Source organism: Pinus tabuliformis, chromosome 5_1 (assembly GCF_031772625.1).
Source record: "Pinus tabuliformis cultivar Carrire ecotype Pingquan chromosome 5_1, CPIR1, whole genome shotgun sequence".
Classification (NCBI taxonomy): domain Eukaryota; kingdom Viridiplantae; phylum Streptophyta; class Pinopsida; order Pinales; family Pinaceae; genus Pinus; species Pinus tabuliformis.
This window is the reverse complement of record NC_142305.1, coordinates 138,199,638-138,212,242: the sequence shown is the minus strand read 5'-3', so window position 1 is coordinate 138,212,242 and position 12,605 is coordinate 138,199,638.

Here is a 12,605-nt window from a genome sequence, read left to right as displayed (position 1 = left end):
TCATCTTCTGCACTTTTATTAACCAGCAACTCAGCGATGGCACAATCTCCATGAAACAACCCTGGGGCGGTTTTAATGCCTCCACCCCTGAGTCCAATACCTGCCCATCCTGAGAAGTGGTTACCAAAGTTCAATCCAGAAACTGGAATGCTAGCTGAAGAACATATCAATAATTTCATGCTTTCCGTTAATCTCAACGGGGTCACCAACGAAGATGCCGTGGTCCGACTCTTCCCCTATACGATGCAAGGGACAGCCGGGTCATGGTACTTTTCGCTACCCTCCGGATCTATCACCAGCTGGGATATTTTTCAAAATCAATTTCTCACCAAATTCGGTGATGATAGATCGACAGCGACACTGATCAAGGATCTGTCCAATCTTAAAGCTGAGGCTAGGGAACCCATTAAAGATTTTAACTTACGGTTCAACAAGATCCTCAATAAAATCCCCGCTGCTTCCCAGCCCAGCGAGGAAGTAAGATGCGAATGGTACATCACGGCCTTACCTTCAAACTTGGCCATCTTCGTAGATAGGGCAAGCAAGACAACCTTAGTCGAAAACTTGGCTGAGGCATTGGCAGTCGAAAGACGCGTAGTAGCCCTAGTAAAGAGATCTACAATCGAAGAGCGTAAATCTAAGAAAATCTCTTTCAAAGAAGAAACCAAGAAGAAGCAAACGAAGGATCCTTTCGACATGGAAGGATTACAAAAGGTCTTGAAAGCCATGTCTAATGAGATGATTGACATAAGAAAGCAAGTAGCAGAATCATCCCCAAGAAAGCCTTTTAGGAATTTCAAAAGAAATCCCCCTATGGAGACGAAGCCACCCAACATGGTCTCAAATGTGGAATCTGAAGAAGAAGAAGAAGAGAGCACCATCGAAATGCAGACCGATGACGAAGAAGTGGTGGAACTGCAAGGAATGTGGGATTTCATCCTCCCACAAGAGGAAGATCAAGAAGCACTTCCGGTTAGCACACGAAGCAGAAATCAACTTGATCCTCCCCAGACTACCCCAAAACAGAAGGGCGCAAGCCCTCCAGCGAAAGAAAAGGTCGCAACAAAGAAGACAACCTCTAAAGCGACCTCATTTAGTCCAGTCCAATCAGAGCAATCGCCTCCATCAAAGACACTAATAGTGTCGGATGAAATGGAGTATAACATCATCGACGACATGAAGAAGACTAGGGCTAATATCACCCTGTACGAGTTGAGCAAATTGAAACACCAACAGAAGATCATGATGAAAGAGTTACACGCCGTACCTACTGTGCCTCTACCTACAGCTATAGCTTCCCATAATATAGGAAGACCCCCAATCAACGCGATCAATAAAATCGATCCAAATGACATCGCTTTGATTGGAGGGAGGTCTAGATCTCACACTCCTCCTTTCCTCCTCACTTATGAGATCTTTAACAGAAACGTGCATAACTGCTTGGTTGATTCTGGTGCTTCAACCAATATTTTACCCAAGTCAATATATGCCAAACTTAATGTTCAACCGCAAAAATCCGCAGTGCGCATAGTTCAACTTGATCGATCACAAGTCGAAGTGATAGGCGAACTTAATCAAGTGAACATAAGACTGTCGTCCAACCCCAAGGTATGCCAGGTCATCGATATTCTAGTTGCTGACATCCCTGAATTTTATGGTCTAATTCTTAGCAGGGATTGGTTCGAGAAGCTCCACGGATATTTTTCGACTGACTGGTCACACATGTGGTTACCCTTCAACGGGAAGCCAAATCAAATAAAGGTTGAACGAGAACTGCACCAAAAGTACATAGTGACGGATTTGGAGGGAGAGAACGAAGCCATAGCATACAACAGCAGCATCATAGGCAACTACTCGGTAGACTCTTTCCTTGGAAATTTCAATGCTCACATATCACCATATTTAGAAAATTCAGTCGTGTCCCAAGTAGAAAACTTTTCCCAGACTGATGATTCAAAATGTGTTAGTTTCTTAGATAACCCTGTAAATACTTCTTTATTTTTGGAAATTATATTTTGATGGCTCTAAGTCCAATGAGGGAGCGGGAGCAGGATGCGTCTTGATTAGCCCCGACGGAAATAAGACCATGCTCACATGCAGGCTGGAGTTCGATTGCACGAACAACACAGCGGAATACGAAGCCTTGGTGCAAGGCCTATACAAAGCAATCGGCTGCAACGTCAAATATCTTCAAGTCTTTGGAGATTCCGAGATCGTCGTCAAACAGGTACGTAACACCATACACTGCCTGTCTAGTCATTTAAAGCACTATCAGTCTTTAGTGCAAGATCTCACTGCGCATTTTACAGCATTCAATATTTCATCAATCCCAAGACTTCACAATGCAAGCGCAGACCTGCTAGCAAATGTAGCCTCCAGACTCATCCCCTCCGAAGACTTTAGTCCAGATAGGTTTTCCATAGAGTTAATTTTTAAGCTGTCTATCCCTGACAATATCACCAACTGGAGAGTATTCAACGACGACCCAGACATCGTAAGTTTCCTTACCTCTGAAGGATCCTACTCAAACCAGATAATCGACGAGGACTGTCATGACCACCAAATACAACAAAATGGCACGGATAATGCTATACCCAAATCAGTGGTCAAATTAGAAGATTTGTATGACTTAAAAGGTCGGTTCAAAAGATCAGCTAACGCCAAACTTTATAGTTCAACTCTGAACTACGAATCAGTGAACTTAGGAACCGAAGAGAAACCCCAAAATGTTAATCTAGGCCAAGGCCTAGCTCCTGAAGAAAAGTCTGCATACATCCGTCTTCTACGACAGTACAAAAACGTCTTTTCCTGGAACTATGATGAGCTGAAAACTTATAACACTTCTATCATTCAGCACACTATCCCTATGATTGACAACGAGAAACCTGTCCAACAGAAGCTCAGGAAAATCCACCCCAACCTGGAAAATCAAATAAAAACTGAGTTGAATAAGTTGTTGAGAGCCAGAATAATTTTCCCGGTCAGACATTCCAAATGGGTATCCAACATGGTACCTGTTAGGAAGAAAAACAGAGATATTAGAATCTGCATCGACTTCCGGAATCTCAACAAAGCCTGTCAGAAAGACAATTTTCCCCTCCCACCTATGGAGCAAATACTACAGGTTGTAGCAGGCTCAGAATTGATGTCTTTCCTGGATGGATTTTTAGGATATAATCAAGTGCTGGTACACCCAGACGATCAGCTAAAAACCACCTTCCGAACTAAATGGGGTACCTACGCGTATCGGAAGATGCCGTTCGGTCTGATCAACGCCGGCGCTACTTTTCAAAGGGCTATGGACATTGCGTTCAAAGGGTTAGTCAATAAATCAGTAGTGATTTACCTGGATGATATAACTGTGTACTCCAAGAACCGAAGCGACCATCTCAAAGATTTGAAGTAAATCTTTCAAAGATGTTTAAGGTATGGAATCTCGCTTAACCCGAAGAAATATTTTTTCGCGTTGAGTGAAGGAAAATTGCTAGGGTTCATAGTGTCCAAATCGGGCATCCACATTGAACCTGACAGAATCAGAGAAATTTCTGAGATATCCATGCCCCATAACAAAATGACCATGCAATCTTTCCTAGGACAGATCAATTTTGTGAAAAGATTTGTCCCAGATTTTTCACGCATTATTTCTCCTTTACAAAAAATGATAAAAAAGAATTCAAGCTTTAAATGGGGTCTAGACGAGCACGAAGCGTTTAACTTAATCAAACAAGCCATCATCAACGCTCCATCCCTAGCAACCCCAAATTTTTCAGAACCATTCATCTTATACACGTTTGCCTCAGAAAATTCTTATGCTACGATCTTGACCCAGGCAAACCAAGAAAAGGCAGAAGCCCCAATCGCATTCTTTAGCTCAAACTTACAAGGTGCTGAGCTGAAATATTCGGACGTAGAGAAACAGGCGTATGCCGTTTTCAAAGCGGTCAAATATTTCAGACCCTTCTTGCTAAAGGCCCATACCAAGGTCATAGTACCATTCCCAGCAGTAAGAAACCTCCTGATTCAGAAAGACGTGGGCGAGAAGAGAGCGAATTGGATCACCGCCTTGCAAGAATACGACCTGGAAATCAAGCCGGCACACATCGTAAGAGGCCAAGGCTTCTGCAAGATGTTAGCTGGAGCATCGCAAATCCCCGAAGAATCGCCTGAAGAGGTACACACGTATGAGGTAAGCCTAAACGACGCAGAATCATTTTATGCTGACATCATTTATTCCCTGAAAAACAGATATGCTCCATTTCACCTGGATCACATCAAAAAGAGAGCCCTGAGGTTAAAAGCCAAACAATATCAGCTCGTAGATGATGTCTTATTTAAAAGAAATTATGATTCTGTGCTTCTTAGATGTCTTGAGAAAACTGAAGCCGAAAAGGTTTTGCAGGAACTCCACGATGGACCAGCAGATGGACACTATGCTAGAGCAGCCACCGCACACAAAATATTACGTGCAGGATACTACTGGCCCACGCTGTTCAAAGACTTGTACAATCACGTAAGAAAATGCCAAGTCTGCCAAACGGCTGCAGGGAAACAAAAGAATTCATCCATGCCACTGCAGCCGGTTAACATTGAACAGTCGTTCAGCCAATGGGGCCTGGACATAATAGGTGAGATCGTTCCTCACTCCTCTAAACAGCATAGGTATATCCTCACTGCAACTGACTATTTTACTAAATGGGTAGAGGCAGTTCCTCTCAAGACAACTAATTCTGAAAATATTATTGAATTCATAGATCAATTTATCATTACTAGGTTTGGATTGCCAACGGCCTTAATATTCGATAACGCTTCATATTTTTCTGGAAATACCATGACTGAGTTCGCACTCAAAAGAGGGTTCAAACTAAAGTATTCTGCCAACTACTATCCGCAAGGTAATGGGTTGGCTGAATCAACGAACAAGAACCTAATTAGGATTATCAAAAAGACAGTCGACCAAAGCCAAAAGAATTGGCATAAAGCGCTAGTAAACGCCCTATGGGCAGACAGAATTACAAAGAAAGCCTCTATCGACACTTCTCCCTTTAATTTAGTTTACGGGAGAGAAGCAGTTCTTCCTACTCACTTAGTCATTCCCTCCTTGTCCTTAGTACAATACATTGATGAAGTATCCACTTCTCCCTTACAACTAAGGCAAACGGAAATAATCAAGCTAGAAGAACAACGAGAACAGGCCAAGAAAACCCACGCTCACCACCAAGCGCTGATAAAATCCTCTTTTGATTCGAACATAATGACCAGAAAAAACTTTCAGATGGGAGACCTAGTTTTGAAGTGGGATAAGGCTCACGAAGAGAAGGGCAAACATACGAAATTCCAGAAGCTATGGCTTGGTCCTTTTCAAATCGTAGGAGTCATAGGCCCATCGACTTTTGTGTTGCAGGACTTGACAGGCAGTAGAGATTCTCTGCCTGTAAACAGACAAATCCTCAAAATGTATTTTCCATAGAAGGTTATCCTTCTAATTTTTGTAGGATAATTTTAGTTTTATTTTTATTTTTTAAATATAAATAAGGTTGGTTGTGAGTGATCATAAATTGTATTTATGAAGTATATACCATTTCTCTATCAGATTTTGATTTCACTTGTATAAATAGTAAAACTTTTCGAAAAATCTGACTTTTATTATTGACAGGTAGAGTTAACTTTAGCCTGAATGTGATGTTAGTTTCAACTTTACAAAGAAATCTGGGATGAAGGTAACTTTTGGCAAAAAATTGTTCTATGCCAACGCAATGAAAAGTATCATCAATAGCAAAATAAGTATTCTCTGCAAAACTGCTGTTCTTAAACTCTATTATTGTCGTCCAGAGCTTTCTTAAGGAAAAACAATGATTTCCTCCCTGTTAAGGAAAATCGTAGCATCCAGAGAAACAATCCAAGAAAACACTATATCTCAAAGAATAAGAGGTCTCATCACGAGCCGGCTTATCATGATCACAGATATTATAACTTGCTGACTTTGCCACTACTGTCTATCAAAACAGGGCAACGACTCAAGATTGTTGCAATCAAAAGACAAGGGGTCTCATCGCGAGCCAGCTTGTTCAGCAAAAGTGTAAATCAAGTGAATGAATGTGTCATAATTTGGCCACCAAACCAAGACATTGTTCTTTAGAGAATAAAAAATAAAAAAGGAAAGAAAAAGTGTCAAAAGGGTTTTTCTCTGGAATGTTGTAAATAACCTCAAGCAGGAAAAAGGATCATTGCTGGATAATATGGTAACCCTGTCGAGGCTATGGACGCTTGCGGGCAGCAGAGGCTCTACCTACGACAAATGAGCATACTTTACAAAGCCAGTACGCAGAGAAGGCCTTATTTTGTCTTTGAAAAGACTAAGTAATGTCTAGGTGTAAATACAAGAAATAACCCAGAGGAAGCAAACAATCGGAATGAAATAAAAAGTTGTGACGAAACATCATTGACAGGATAAGGGGTAATACTCTATCTGTCCATAACAAAATTTAGGCGTAAGAAAATTTTTCTGTTTTGGAAGTGAAAATGCAATAGAACAAGCAGAGATAACTGGTTCTTCACAGTGAATCGCCATTGTTGTGGTCACCAACAACCCCCCTTCTTCACTTGACATTAGCAATAACGTCAAGCAAAGAGGGGACCCTGAACAAAAAATTCCAAAAAAATATTTTTCTAAAGTTTTTATATTTCTCTCCCTAAGGCTTAAATCGCATCGCAAAGAAAGGCCGAAGCATGGCTCGAGCGCGAAAAGCAAGACCGCGAATGAGCGATGCGAAGTTCATCGCGTCGCATACATCACACGCGCCCCTTTAAAAGAAGACCTTCGAAAAACGCTGACCGCCGATATGCGAAATAGCCAATCGCAAGCATCACGCTATACGGCATAACCATTAAACAAAATTTGCGATCTGCGATGGCAGCGATTTGTGATCTGCGATGGCAGCGATTCGCGATCTGCGATGGCAGCGATTCGCGATCTGTGATGGCAGCGATTCGCGATCTGCGATGGCAGCGATTCGCGATCTGCGATGGCAGCGATTTGCGATCTGCGATCTGAAAAGACTTATCACACGACAAGCCCAGGATTAAGTGCGCGCCTTGAAGGAATTTAATGACCTCATGCTTGAGTATCAAGGAATGATTGCATCGCATTTATCGAAGAGTCAAGTCATGATGCATGTCAGGATTACGCATTCATTAGAGTTTAATGCTTTCATGTCAATCTTTTCATTTCCCTTCTTCTTTGCGTAGACTGCAAGACACGCAACTGATATAAATCTATATGCAGGAAACATCTGAGAGAAAGGGGAAAGCGCCAATCAAACAGCAGAGAGAAGATGCCTCCACAAATGAATGCCGCATGCAGCAGGACCGCGGATTCCAGACTATCAGACAACCGGCACTGATGAAATTAGACTATCCAGGACTCAGAGTCAAAGGCGCACAAAAGCAGCATGTTCACAAAAGATCTTGAAGCTCAGACTGGGTAAAGCAAAAAGAGAAACGCAAAAGAAGGAGGACGCTCCAGAAAAGCCTGGAACAAAGAGCGGAAACAATTCTCGAAACAGAGGGTTGTCCATACAGCACGACTCCTAACCCACTCAGTCATTCGCACAACCGGAAACCAAAACAGCAACAGCAAAATCAGTTCGAGAAGAACCTGGGTTGTGCTAAGTATACACGCGGCGAATACACCCAGCTAGAGAAAGGTTCTCGAAAATATCTTCTGGTCTGTCAGAAGAAAGTGTCAGCTCTTGTTATTTCCACTTTTATCTCCCGAGCAAAAGAAGAAGGCAGTCAGCCGACTCTTCCCAGGAAAACGTTGCGCTGTTGACAGCACTAAAGAGAATATACAGAAACGGTCAGAAATTAGATTTAAAGTTTTAGAAATAAATTTGCTTTTAGTAAAGGGCGGTCATTTGAAGCCGATTCCCTAGATTCGTGTAATTAATATGAATTAGCTAGTATTATTTAACCCTTCTCATGGTTTTTGGAGAAGGGTCCGGAAATCTGTCAAAAAACTTATCCTCAGAACATGCACTTCTGCACCCTCAGAGGAGGTTTTTGATGAATAGATGGATCAAGATTTATTTATGTTTGCATTTTAATATCTATTACTGATGTCACACTTCTGTACTCTTAGCAGATGTTAGAACAAGTAGAAATAAATCATTATTACTTGAAGTTTATTGGTGAAATTAGTCATAAATGGTACTTTTATCTCTTGACTAGATTCTGCTAGTATCCCTAAAGTGATATGTAGCTGAGTTCTTTATGTGTTATTGTATGAATGTCTGCATTACCATTTGGCACTTCTGTACGGTGGGATCATTTAATCATGCTTAACATATAGAAAACTGATTATGCGATATGCTTTTCACAACTACTCTGCCTAACTTCTTATGCAGAACGGTTTATCTTTATTGGTTTATATTCTGATATCAGTTGAATGATCTATTACCAGCTGCTGTTAGAAATCTTTCTAGATCGCATAAACAAAAGAAAAACACCCCGGGTTAGCATAGATCAGATGTATTTCTCTTCATTAGATTACATTAGCATAGAGTTAGTTTAGCAGTTAAAATCAAGACTAGTTTAGAAAAACCTCTAGATTAATATCATCAGACTCTATGCACACACACACACCCATCACATTGGGAAACTGGTCCCATTACCCCCAGTCGGACCCGCTACTCCAAACGGGCAAGGAGCCGCCAACCAGGTTCCAGACCGGGTGGGTATCCCCCTTGTTGTTGACCCGACTTCGGGGCCCTCAACAGACCGCTGATAAAACATTCCGTGTAGAACACATCTGAGAGACCCCAAGTGCGGAAGGCTAAGGCTTCAAAAGCTGTAATATATTTATACACTGTACCAGTCTGTCGGAGCTTAGTAAGACGACCCAAAAAAAATGATTCCTGGTCAAAGCGGTCTTGAAGAGCTTTGGTGAATTTGGTCCAAGTCCTAAAAGGTCCAATGCAACGCTGATGCCATTCCCACCATTGCCACCTTTCATTGTCCAAGTACATGCTCCCCAACATAAGCTGAGTCGCATCATCAAAGATGTGATTCAGTTTGAAATACTGCTCCATTTGTGCTATCCATGCCGACGGGTGAGAACCATCAAATTTATGCATATCCAACTTGTGAGGTCGCTGACTGGGTGGTGGGTGGGTGTGCCAGACATGAGGAGAGTGGCTAGACTCACCCTCATTGTGTTCAGTGCCATTATAGTCCTCCTCGTGGGCTTGCTCCTTGCCCTTCGGGACTATTTTCTCGACCATGGTACATAGTCCGGTAAGATGAATGTGGAGGTTGTGCATTGATTCTTCAAGTTTGTCCATCCTTTCATTGGCCATTGCTTGAGCTCTAGTTTCTACCATACACCAATCGGATTTTTTGAAAATTGGGACCGCCTTATCAATACTGCAGTGGCCAAATCCTCAAAATGTCAATGTGGCCAAAAGTCCTGCGAAAATTATACCCCGGTATAGGAACCCTTCACAACGACTCCGATCTGGTGGATCTGAGAGATATGAATGGCGGATCCGATGGCGGAACAGACTTCTTTTGTGAATCTGATGTCTACTGCTGTTGCACCCCTTTCCACAAGTGGATCTGGAAGAGATGCTGTGTGATCCCTCGATAGAAAAGGGAACTATGGTCTTGAGGAGTGTCAGGTGCTACAGATCGCAATATACATAAGGGTCTGGCAGTAGTACTTGGCCCAATGTTTCAGGGCTCTAACTAAGGAGGATCGACAGTACCCTTAGCCGTACAACCCAACTACCCTATCGTACGGGTGAGTAATCTTCCCGAGTGCTGTTCTCGGTGTACTATAGCCGCAAGACGACCGACAGTTTATCTATGGCGAGGTTTCAAGGGAGCCTAGGGGGTTTCCAATATACCCAGAGGGTATGTGGAAGACAATCCATGCGCGGTTCTATCTAATGCGCTACTACTCGAAGGGGTACCCAAAGGGGTTACAAGGGAGTCCAACAGACGTGACCACCTCTTGTATTTCCTGCGTGCATGCCTCCCCAAATCCGCAGGTTTATGCACTCAACGACAGATCCTGTGGTTTAAAGACGCCGGAACATGTCTCTAGCCAAAAAAGAAATTTTGCTAAGAAATGGAGATCCCACCGGCCCTGGAAAGTGCTCTAATACCACTTGTTATGCTCTTAACTTGCAAAATGATACCCAAATACAGAATATGCGAAGAAAAGATACCCAGAACACAGAATAGCAATGATTTTAGTATTCAAAGAGTAATGTTCACTTGCCTCTTCGAGGGGGCAACCTCTAATAGAGAAGAGCTCAACTACAAAATAAAGACACGATGCTCCTCGCAGGGAGTCTCTATCCTTTATATATGACTCATACGTGCAATAACATGGGCCAATACCGTGGGTTTTATTAATACCATCTATCTAATACTACGGCCCATTTGCAACTAACTATAGTTCCATCATTAATTGCGGATTAACCACTTACAATTATTAATATGGGCTTTATTGACTCTTGACTATGACGTGATCCCATTACATAAATAAGGGGGTTAGGGTGGGACCCTAAAAAAATGTTAAAGGTGCATTGGTAAGGCCAAAAGGCATGACCAAAAATTCATAATGACCCTCATGAGTTCTAAATGTTGTTTTTGCAATGTCTTCAGTCTTCATTCTGATTTGATGATATCCTGAAGGAAGATCCAAATTGGTGAAGTAAATTGATCCATGCAATTCATCCAGTAATTCATCAATGACAGGAATGGGAAACTTATCTTTAATACTGAGCTTGTTGAGCTCCCTATAATCCGGACACATGCGCCATGATCCATACTTCTTGTGCACTAATACTACTGGAGCAAAGAAAGAACTTTGACTCGGTTGAATTATACCAGCCTCTAGCATTTCTGCAATTCAATTTCACTCTTTTGGGCATAGGGATATCTGTACGGCCTGATGTTTGGAGGAACACTTCCTGGAATCAGATGAATAGCATGATCATGATCATGAATAGGTGGGAGACCTTTGGGAGTCTCAAATACCTTGGAATGATTGTCCAAGACTTTTTGGAGATCTGGAGAAATAGATGATTCCAATGTGGAAACATCTAGCGAACATAATTGTGCAATTACACCCCTTTGTTCCTTTTTTAGAAGCTTTGTCATACCGTTAGAGCTAATTATCTTTCCTGGTTTCCCTGCAATACCCCTTAATTCAACTTCCTTTCCTTCCACAGAAAATTTGATGAAAATTTCTTGAAAAATAAAAGTTATTGTACCCAAGGATTGTAGCCATTGGACTCCTAGTACAACATCAGCACCTCCCATTGGAATGGAAAGCATTGGGCTAGTCAATACATATTCTCCCATCGATAGCTTGATATTATGGCACTTTCCAGAGAAATTTATTATTCCTCCATTTGCAACCATCACTTGACACTCTGGTGCTGGATATAAGAAGCAATTCAATTATTTTGCTACCTTATAATGAATAAAATTGTGGGTACTTCCTAAATCATTGAAAACTATTACCTTTTTCTTCTTGATTTGTCCTTCTATCTTGATGGTTTGAGGAGTAGTGATTCCCACCAATGCATTACAAGATATGGTCAGATTCATTTCTTCTTTATCTAGGCTTTGTTCCTGGAGTATATCCTCTTCTTTTGACCTTTTTTTCTCCTTTTCTTCTTCCTCTTCGCAATCTATGTAGAATAATTTCTTCTCAGCACACTTATGACCTTTAGTGTATTTGCTATCACAACTGTAACAAAGCCCTTTTGCTCCTTTTTCTTCCAATTTTTGTGGTGCAACCTTATAGGTTGTGGAAGACTAGGGGCAACAACACTTTCATCTTTATAGTTGTGAGTGGTATGTTTCCTGGTTGCCATAATTTTGCTTTCCATTTTTCTTGCTAACCTGAATGCCTTCTCTAATGAATCAGGTTCCCAAAGGCGAACATCATGTTGGATATTATCCTTTAAAGTCCCTATGAACACATCAATCATATGCTCCTCTAGAATATTTTTTACCCTTATGTTCAATTTTTGGAACTCCTCAATGTGCTCCATTATTGAACCCTTTTGTTTGAGACTTATCAACTGGCTAAAAAAAGTTTTGCTTTTTGTATCCTCATAATGTGCTATCAATTTTTCCATAAAAATTGCCCAAGTGATAATTTGTTTATGAGAGCAAGGCCGTTGATACCATACAAACTGATTTGGTTCCAAATATAAAGTTGCAATACGTACCTTTTGTGTGTTTTGCACATTACTGAGATCGAAAAATTGCTCCATCTGTAATATCCATGTTGCAGGATCCTTGCCATAAAACTTCTTCATATCGATTTTTGGAATACGGTGGGTCTTTGATACCACATTAGGGTCTATGAAATCATGATTAACATTTCTTTTGTTTGCATCATGAGTTTCCTTTACTAACTTTTCACCATTAGTAAGTATTTCTTGTAGAAAATTTGTCAAATCTGCCATGTCTGTCTTCAAATCTGTCTTCAAATCTACCATGTCTGTCTTCAAATCTGTCTTCAAATCTATCTTCAAATCATCCATTAGCTTCCATGCCCTTTATCTTAGATTCCACACCATTTA